This window comes from Hetaerina americana, unplaced genomic scaffold (assembly GCF_022747635.1).
Source record: "Hetaerina americana unplaced genomic scaffold, ioHetAmer1.1.p SCAF_1, whole genome shotgun sequence".
Classification (NCBI taxonomy): domain Eukaryota; kingdom Metazoa; phylum Arthropoda; class Insecta; order Odonata; family Calopterygidae; genus Hetaerina; species Hetaerina americana.
The window spans coordinates 112236528-112247792 of record NW_027286069.1 but is presented as its reverse complement, the minus strand read 5'-3'; positions in this window follow the sequence as shown (position 1 = coordinate 112247792).

Genomic DNA, 11265 nt, shown 5'->3' with positions numbered 1-11265 from the left:
ATTAATGTGAAATCTTGATTCACTATAATCTTTTTTGTAGGTGCAAAGATTTGGCTGAAATTTTTGCGGTAGCATTTCAATTTTCAAGTCCGTATTCGTCAAGACTCCTTTGTAGGACCTATAGTTTGAAGAAATCCTGCCGTAAATAGAAAGGCAGAGAGAATACAATTTCTAGAGGAATGGGAAGGAGTAAAGTCCATAAAAGGAACGACGACCGAAAAATTCTTTCGAGGCAATCGAAGATGGCAATTTGATTAGAAACACAAACAAATACCTAAAGCAAACCTTAACAGTCCACAAAGACTACAGACTTTACTTAAAGAAAATTGGTAGAGAAAATGAGGGCCCGTGCGAGTGCACGATGGAGGAAGACACGGGAATGCTGTTGGGCATTTAGATATACGACGTGGCAAGCAGGTGCTTGAGACGGACAAATAGTGTGAACTCTGACTTCTCCGTCCATCTCAAAACGAGGACTTTGAAAAGATCTTCGGAACAGCAAGATGTCCAGCGACCAGTATATGCGTTAAATCGAAATCGAAAATTACGATAAAGGGACCAAAAAAATTCGAGATTCTGTCAGTAATTTGCCAACGATGGGAGGTTAGGCAACAAATGGTTTCATTTTAAACCCACCGAGGCTAAAGGTGAACTTATCTTTTCTTTGTTTTCCAGTGCTCCTGGCTCGCTATGTTCGAATGATATGCCCTTGGAACAGGCGTACTTGTCGCAGGGCGACAGCAAACGGATTATCGACTGAACAAGCGGCTTCAGAAATACGATCCATGGCACTCGCTTTCTGCTAAGGTGTGACCAATTCGTCATTGTGAACTTTCAGAATAACCGTAAACTCTTACGTGACGCAGCTGACGGATTTGACGTGACCCGTCATAGAAAACATGAACAGCTTCGTTGTGCTCACTTGAAGAGAATGGCAGGGTAAGTGATTGCCAACAAATTCTTCAAGGGTCGTAAGGGGGAGGGGAGGGGTCAGCACCCCACTCAACGCCACCGCCTCTTATTAGTGACCCCTCTCCACCCGCCCCACGCCTTCCATTCGACGGAGTGCACAAGTCCGCCTCCGGTTCGAATAGCGCCAAAACTTTCCCCACCCCCGAGGGAACTACGGGGTCTCCCGGCCCCCCGCTTCCTCCTGCCCCGGGGAGAAGAATGTTGGCGAGCGTAGGAAACGCAATTGGGGAGCGAAATGCAAATTTAAACGTAAAACAAAGGAAAAGAGGTTTGCGGGCGCGGGCACGAGAGTGGGTGACTAAGGGGGGGGGGGAGAAGATCGCGAAACAAAAGGTCGAAAAACAAAAGGCAAACAGATAGCGAAACTTTCTCGCTTCCTTTACCACCGAGTCCGAAATGGGAAAGAGGGCGATTCTTATCTGGAGGTGGAGCGCGTTGCTCCCTGCGACGCGAGGGCTCTCCTCATGAATAATGCACGGGCGAGGACGCCAGCTTCGAAGATGCTCTGCTCTCCGGATCCTCCGATTAATAGCGCGCGTCTCGCCGCTCCTCGCTTCCCCACCCGCCTCGCTAATTCAGGGGACGCACCCCGGCCCTCCCTCCCCCCCCCCAGCCGTAGCGCCTCGCCTGCTTGCAGCCCGTGACCACGGGAAATGTTTCATCCCCACCATTACAGCTTCCGTTTGCATTCCATATCTCATGATTTCAATCTAATCTCTCGCAGTAGATGAAGTCATTTTTAATGACTTAGAAGTAATCTGAAGAAGAGGGAATATTCGAAGTTTAAATTCTGCTCATATTTTAAAAATTCATTTCTTGATTGAAATTTCGTTCCCAAACTTGAGTCATTCCTGTTGAGCAACCCCACGCGCCGTTACTGACATTTGCATTGGTGGCTGCTCTATCAAGGTGTTACCCCAACTCAGGCAAAGATGGGACGTCACCGTGTTAGTGAGAAACACTCCAATCTGCTTCCTCCTTAATTTAATGGATAACACCAGACGCAATTTGACATCACAATCGCAACTATACCTTTTGCGATTAACGTTGATCCTCTACGATTAAGGAACATCATTGGCTACCGTAGAGATGATATATACCTTAGCCAATGCAACCATTTTTATATCCTAGCATGCCCATATATACTTTTGCATTTCATGGTGATCCACACGCGCAATACTCGTATGTCCATGTTAAAGGAAGCTTCAGCAGTTACATTTTAAATGCAGTAATAAGGCTAAGCAGCTACCGGCGACAGGCAGTCTCGTATAATTAACGAATATTTATTAATGGAGTAACCTAATTATCTTTGGAAGATCTTAGAATATTTTCTCTAGACATTTAAGTTTTATGATTGATTGATTCTAATAACTTTTATTTGACGAAGATGATCAGCGTTTAATCTAACGAAATGCTTCAAAATAAAATTCGTTCCCTTCTGTGCGGCGTTTCAATTCTCTGTAGACGCATCAAATTAATTGTCCAGTTCTGCTATAAAATTTTGTCGTAAAATATAAAAGGAAAATCGGTGTGAACAATCAGAGAAGACAGGAAAGATACCAGTGGAACCGGAAGAGGTCCAAGAGAGGAGTTAAAAATGTAAAGAAGAACTGTATGATAAAGACATTAAGTCAGCAAGATTAGACTTAGAAAGAGAATATGACGTAGATAAGGATAGTTTAGATCGATGCTTATTTGATGGTGAGATAAAAACATCATTATAAAAAATGAAATTAAATAAGGCCATGGGAGTAAACACCATTCCTACGGAACTACGTGAAGGTTTAGAAAAAGGTAAGAGGAAAAGTCTTTTTTGACTAATTCCTAGCGTTTATGAGAGAGGAATTAAGCCCGATGACTTTGTGAGATCAGTGTTAACTCCTATTCCGAAAATGGTGAAGGCTACAGCATGTGAGGACTACCAAAAAGTAAGTTTGATTTCGCAAGTAGCTAAAGTGGTTCTCAGGATCTTCAACAAAAGGTTGGATAAGCGGGGGCAAATGACTACTTAGGGGATGATCAGTTTGGGTTTAGGAAGGGGAGAGGTACGCGTGATGCCACTGCAGTAATGAAATTATTAATCGAGAGGAAAACAGAATACAACCTGGAGGTATTTGCCTGTTTCGCAGATTTCGAAAAATGGTTTGACAGAGTTAATTGGGAAAAACTAGTGAGTGTAGTGCAGAAAATAGGAATAGATTGTAGGGAAAGGAGGCTAATCCGAAACCTGTACATGTCTCAGACTGCTCAGGTGCGAGTGGGAAACGGGGAGTCCGGTTGGGCAGTGTTAGGAAGAGGTGTAAGGCAGGGTTGCCCATTATCACCGTTGCTGTTCAACCTGTATGCAGAGGAAATGATTAAAGAGGCATGGGAAAAACTGGAGGTAGTAGTGAAAGTAGGAGTGGAATTCGTAAAATAAGTTAGGTTTCCTGATAACTAAGCTATAGTTTGTCAGTCAACCAAGGATTTGCAAGCATTGCTGAGTAAATTTTAATGTTAGTGCAATAGATACGGGATGAGAATGAATATAAATTAAACGAAGGTTATTTATTTTCTGGAAAGAGAAGGGAAGCAGAAGCGGAATTTCGGAGAATAATGAGGAACAGCGGGATGTGTATAGGGCAGAACTTTGTTTGCTGACTTTGCCGAACGATCCAAGGGTGTGAACGGTGGACGGTCTCGCGGTCCGCCGCCAACGGCAGAGTTTCACACTGTCTACCTGCGGCGGGTTGGATGGCGACCTTAAGTTACATCAATGTAGCTAAATTAATGTTCTACTCTTTTTTACTTTCCAGTTCCGCAAATATTTACACTCTTTTTTTGAGACAAATTCCAGAGGGGCTGTAAATGCAAATATTTAGGCGTTTTAACAAACAAAGGACTTTGGGTGGTGAGTTAAGTTAATGATGGGATGTGGGTGCAAATTGAACTAAATCATTGGGTAGTGAGAAATTTAATAGAAAGCTGCGTGGTCACAAATGAAATGGCTTTTAAGGTTCTGATTCCCACCATCCTTGAATACTCGTCCAACGTATACTATGGCACATGTGAAAAATATAGAAAAGGCAATGAATGTGAGTCAAATATGCATAGAACAGTTAAAAATAACTTTTTGAAGGGGTTTAATTATAAACGATGTGGTGTCAATATTCATGCAAGGTCATATTCTTGCTGGTTCGTTCTTGAGACAACTCGATAGTCAGGAGTTATTAAGGAAAAATCAGCGCGGTTTCCGAAAGAGTAGATCCTGCGAGACACAACTAGGACATTTTGTTCAAGGTATTCTTATATCGGGAGAGTGCAATGTTCCAGTGGACGCGATTTTCCTAGATTTTAAGAAAGCCTTCGACAAAGTACCTCATAGTAAAATACTTGCAAATCTAGAAGCACATAGCATGGATAAAAATATCCGGGGTTGGACTAAAGACATTTTAAATAGTCGGGTAAAAAAAGTAGTGATAGATGGAGTTAGCTCAAATGCACTTCAGGTGTTCTCGTATTCAGACCTATTTTATTTCTACTTTACACTAACGGCATTTACTCCGAAGTCACAAGTAAGACACGTTTATTTGCCGTAGTTGCAGTGGTTTACCGTGATTTCCATGATCCTGAGGACAAAGCAACTTTTTCACGTGACCTTAATGCTATACGACTCTGGAGCGACACTCGGCGATTAGAATTAAGCATAAAAAAGTGCGTAGTCATAAGCTTTTGGAAAAAGAGCAGTTGTGACCCAAACACCTACTGCATTGGAAACACCGAAATAGAACGTGCAGACTCGATTAAATAAATGCCTACGTGTTACATGACCTCTCCAGGGTGAAACACATACGGGGAATATGTGGACATGCTAACAGAAAATAAGGATTTATTCGAAGAGTATTTGGTGGATGTGATAAAAATGTAAAGGAGAAATGTTATCTAATGAAATAAGGACAGTTAGCACTTTTCCACAGTTTATTTAACGTACGACGCGTTTCAACTCAAAGAGTCATCATCAGGTTCAAGACAAACTAAATGGTAAGGAGTCCTTATTTATATGTACAAAAGATGTGGATGGGAAGAGAGAGTCGAGTAGGGGAGAGGAGGAGGGTCTCTGTGAGTTGAAACGCGTCGTACGTTAAATAAACTGTGGAAAAGTGCAAACTGTCCTTATTTCATTATGATGAACTTCCACGACCTCAAGCCTGAATCTGTTGAACTTGGGAATGTTATCTGTTTGGCTGGTCAGGGCTTATTTAGAATATATGCTCATGCTGCAAATATATGGGATCCTCACGAAGTTGGATTGATTGTCGAATTGGCTCGCGTGCAGCGTAGAGGAGGTAGATTTGTAAAACGTTGTTGTGATGAACTCAGTTACGAAACAAAAGTATTTGATGGAACTTGCCTGGGAATCATTTACGGAGTGAAGGTTAAATTGTAGATTAATTCTTTTGCATAAATTGGAAGGATGTCACTTTAGCAGTGATGTTGAAAATGTATTAATACCCCCATCCTACTACGGTAGGAAATAGCGTGTCAATAAAATTAGAGAGATTTAGCGTGCTCGAAGAACCAATAGATTTAAGATGTCATTTATACGACCGATAAGGGATCAGAATAACATTGTCCGGCCGCGGTAGGGTTATATTTGGGTCAAAATGAGTCTGGTGAGTAGTCACTCCCTGCCGCACACCTAATGGTTTTAATTTTTTAACAGTTGATGTTGCTTGTTGAAATTGCTTTGTTAACGAAAAAATAGGTGGATGAAAATTGCAACATAAATTAAATACAGCGGTTAGGCAATTATGAAGCCTCTCGCCGGAGTCATTCAACATGAATTTAGAAGAATTAAAATCAGAATCCAAAAGAATTGGTACCAATGAATTCGAGGCAAACAGAGAAGAACACAGTTCGCTCCACTCTGCCGAAGACAGCGCAGTGAGAGTAGAAAGAGTATGTGAGGGATACTTGGGCGCTATGGATCAAAATATTTGCATGATTACAGCATAAGTAATAAATAATATAAAAGTTCTAATTCGCGTAAGAGAAACCACGCAATGCGCAGGCAGAATCGAAATTAGAACAAGTGGAAGCACTCACTTACCTCGGAAGCGAAGTAATTCGAAATGATAGAAACTCAATGGATATTTAGTTCAGCACCACTCAAATTAAGAATTTTTTATTTTGGCAAAAAACTCCTATGCTCTTGAGAATGTACAATTACAAACAAGAAAGCAATTTTGGAAAAATCTTATAGATCGTAGACAAGGACAATAAGAAAGGTGTACCAGAGGAGAGTAGAAGCCTTAGAAACCTGCTGTAGAGGTAAATATTGTGGTCTAATAGGTCATAAAGAAAAAAATGAATAACAATACAGAAGAACCGAAGATTTAAAAATACATGTCTTCCTTTAAATAAATAAGAGCCCAGGATTGTGGATTTAACACCACCAGAGATTAATTAAATTGTTAGGAATTTAATGAGGAAAGTTTCAACGAGGAATGCCATGTGGCATACGTACAGGCATACGTACGTATGTATATCGGCTAAATGAAGAGAAATGTAGAGCAAAATAGCAGCCAAGGTCCAAGAGAATTATTATGGAACAGTGATTAATGGCGTCCTGTAGTCAATAAAACATCGAATTGACGGACTGATGATTTAGTGAATCACAGAAACTGAGGTTTACCTATGACAGTTAACTCGATGTGGCTGTCATTATCAGTTAAAAAATGCGGTCCCCAGGAATTCGCTTTTCTTGCCTGATGCCCGGATGTCCGGATGAAAAACATATGCATTCGGTAATTTGCTCGGTGAAAATTAAATAATGCATTTTAAACCAGGAAGGGATTGTATATATATCTAGTTTTAACATTCAGTCAAGCAAATTACAAATCCATATGGTACTATTGTAATTTTTGTAAGTAAATGGTTATCATGGACACTGGAGCGAGAACTGGCGTTTAATATTTAGTTTTTGTCTTGGGTCATAATATACAATGTTGCAACTTTCAAGTTGAGATGTTATTAAAGAGGAGATTTATTGTTCACCAATTCAAAGAGAAGATTATTTATGATGTTTCAATTTTTAATTATCAAATTAACATTATTAATAATATTCAACATATACTTTTGCTTAGAAAAATTACCGTTCATTAAGTAATTCGTTTTTATCAGTTTAAATGGAGCATGTATGACGGTATCCAAAAACGATGCCTTCGATTTGACATCAACATTGCGCTTTCTTAGAAATCAAGGTTTAAGAAAATATATGGGTATGGTCCTCCTCCTTTTTGTAATAAAGAATCCTTGATCACCCATGCGTTGATGGCCAACACGCCATCAAATAGATAATCTGAAATCCCTTTTCGGAAGTGCATAGCGTAAAAATCCCAATTTGTAGGCTTTCAAAAGGAACAGGCTCTTCTAACACCTCCATTCGGCGCTTTCCTATCATAACTTAATTCGCATCGATAAATTCGCCATGCGGCCGAAAAACATTCTGTGATTCACTGGAAAAAATGAAATATAAAGAAGTAATTGTAAGAGAAATGTGAAACCTAGGCCGATGCTCCCATGGTGGCAGGGGACGAGGCGGGCAACTGGCCAACTCAAAGCTGGCGAAACAAAGTCTGTGATCGCAGAAAATATGGAAGGAAATGCATAATGAAGGAAGGCGATCCTCGGCCATAAGCGTAGGCTTGAAGCCATGGAGGGGGGTAAGGTCTCCCAATCTGCACCCCCGAGCGATATCGCTATTAATATTGAAGTAGCGAGGTACTCCTAAGAAATCTCTATGGTGTATGCAACTATCTTTCGACGGCTATTTGCAATCATTTACAGCAACCAAAAAAAGCAATTATCGCTGGAGTTCAAATTAGTATCACAAGAATGGAAAATAGCATAAATTGAACTAAAAAAAATTGCATCCTGCTTGAAGAAATTGGTTCCCTTTAACTGATTTTTATGGCATTTTCTGTGACCACCAAATCAATTTTTCATTTACATCCAAAAGTGATTCATCTAAATTTTGTGTAAAAATAATTTTTTTTAAATAACAAAGGAATTTTCTGTGTTGAAAATCCAAATTACTCCTATTATGGTAGCTATCATAAAACTGTTATCTTATGAACTGAACGGAAAGGCAATTTATTAGAATCAGCTGGTAGAAATTTTTGGCCGAAGAAACTTTAGAGTGTTGAAGAAATTTGTCAAGTAAATGATTACTTGCAGGGTCTTCAACAACCAAAGAGCGCACTTTTACCTTTGATCAAGGACGCCGTGATATTCGTTGCCGAAAAGAGAGATTTACAAACAGGACGACCCTAAATTCTAATGGGGAAGATTTAATTTATGACCTTGCTCGAATTTAATACAATATTGCCTTGAGTTCATTTTAAATTAATAAATTTCTATTAAATTCGGTGGTAGAGGTCCATTAAATAAAGACTTGTATCAATTAGTATGAAATATTGTATGAGAGATCATTTTTATGCATCATATATACGGAACTGCATAGTATACGGTTACAGCGTACAAGTTTACGGTATACTTGTGTAGATGTGGTATTCCAAGGGTAGAGCGTAGGACAACTGACCCTCATCTCGACCCAAATAGTTACTTTTTCTGGTATCAGATCTTTCTGGGAATTATAGACGGTACAGGGAAAGGAATTGGACCTCCTTATTACCCTGATGTGTAAATTTCACACGCCTTCTGGCTAAGTGCTGAGTGAACTTTACCATCGCCTACTAAACCAACCTTCGGGTTGATTACTGTGTACTATACTTGGATATATTATGCAATGAAAATATTTTTCTCCTGTTAAAGTAGTTCATCTCAGAATGATGGCAATACATTTTTGATTATTATAGATGGTAAATTTATAAAAGTCGTAACCCTGTTCCCATAACCATTAGTTTCAGCATTAAAAAAGTATATATAATTCATTCCTCAATTCTTAATATAAAATACGCCCAATAATTGAGCCAACTAGACTAGAGTATGAATTTTGGAGTAGTATGGAGTAGTATTAGAGTATGGAGTAGTAATATAGAGAATGAATGTTCACAGGCATATGAATATAACTATAGGCCAATATTCCATGACGTATTCCTCACCTCTCTACCGTTTATAAGAACAGATTTAGAGCCATCTTCGCGACCTCCCTTTTCCTGAATCTCCCACCCGCATCTTATTTGTAGTCGCCTTTGCTTTCACTCATCCCTTTTCAAATGGGTTTATAGGACTTACATCTACATCTCCCCTATGCCCAGCAAGCCGCCTCAAGGGCGTATGGTGGGGAGTGCAAGGAAACCATCCGTAAAATAAAATTCAAATGAATGCAATGCCAACAACTAAATTTTAATGCGCAGTTAACGTGGTCTTCTTATAGACCATTGAATGGGGCGTGGTCGTAAGAAAGGTGGGCCGCCGTGTTCCATGGTCCAGTACATCTCCTAGAAATAAAAAACACCCTTCCTTAGAAGATATTAAAATAAGTCTCTGCATATAATTTTGATAATACGGCTATTGCTAGTGAAATAGACTCCTGCGCATGTTTTACTCACTAGGCGGAATAACTTTGGTTCTGAGTTAGTACTCCAAGCACTGAAAGTTATTACAACTCGCCTTAGTGGTGGAAAGCAGGAAAACCCGTTGTCCTTACCCACTGGGCCCACAAATACAGAGAATTTTAAAATTGAGGAAATGGAAATAAATATTGAAGAAACGCTCATTCCTTGAATCCAAGGTAGTCTATGCTCTTCTTTACAATTGGATCAAAGCAGATGCATAACAGAAAATTCAAGGACTGGCGAGGTTTATAAACTGTATTTATATTATGAGTATGCCTTTCTTCACTGTGAATCACTCCGGTTAACAGAGGGAAACTTTTTGAAAAGAAGAGCTTAAATAAAAGATGAGTCCAGATCAAGGAAATATTTTTGCGCTTGTGACTTGCTCTACTCCGCCTTCCCCACCTCTCCTTTTTTCGTCCTTTATTTGTGTTCCTATCCTTTTTCCTTATACCTATTTCCGTGTGAATTTATATATATATATATATATATATATATATATATATATATATATATATATATATATATATTGCTTTTAATGTGTCCAGCATAAGTTTCTGGGACGAAATTTTGAATTCCAGGGATATGTTGATGCAACAACAAAAAAATTGCTTCTGGATACCACGAGTCAAAAAAGGAAATATAAAGCCTTACCATTCTCTATCCCAGTTACAAAAGTATGATGTCGATATAAAAACTGATGTGCGCATTCGATAACTATAATATAAAATCATCTGGAGCAAATATTGACCTCAAATGATTAGTTTATTCAAATGACAGCAGTTAAGTGCGGATTAGGAACCCATTCAGTGTTAGCATAGGAAATAAAGAAATAATGCAACTAAATAAAACGGCGATAGATTTCCTGGGTGAACTTCCTGGAGCTACTGCATTGACCCACCATATTTATGTCCTTTACTTCATTGTGTTTGACTAAGTTAAAAATGATTTCTTGCACATTTATCGGATAAACATGTCGAATTGCTAATACTTTTCATTTCAACATGTGTGTGAAGCTGCATTCTCTACTTTTGCTTTCTTAAAACTATGGTAGAAATAGGCTGGGTGTCGAGCCAGGTCAACATAATACATTAAAAAGATAATTATTATAATAATGGAATTTATATTTAGGATAGTTGATTTTATGGTTTATTAATAAACATTTGCAATTAAATAAAAACTGTTTCTTTCGCACTCTCCGGACGTATCGTCAAAGCAATTCCATTCGCAAAACACCCTGTTGCTCTTGATGTTTCCATGTATTACACGCTGAGACGCTAAAGGTTATTAATGCTCTAACCTGCCTCAGAGTTTCCAGATTTTGCAGTAACCTGTCCCCAAAACGGCAAGTGCTCAGGAAAAACTGGATTTGTACATTTTGAGCACTGATTGAGGTAAATTTTTAAGAAAAATCATGACCGAAGACCGTTCCTTTTTGTTCCTTTTCAAATGTTCCTTTTTGTACCAGAGAGAAATGCCTTTAACCTCAGATGTATTCCGTTAAATGAGAGGTTTTTTAATGCGAATGAGTTACAAATAACTTCGAACAATTTTTTGACTCCGCGTTCATGCTTTCTTGACCATAATGCGGGAAGGCAAGAAAGGTTTTATGTGAAAACAATGGCTTCTCGTGCTTTGATGTTTGTACACCAGTTTCTAATTACAAATTCTCAAATGTCCTCACGTGAGCCATAAAGTAGTTACGTCGACTGCATTTATTTAACAAGAGTAT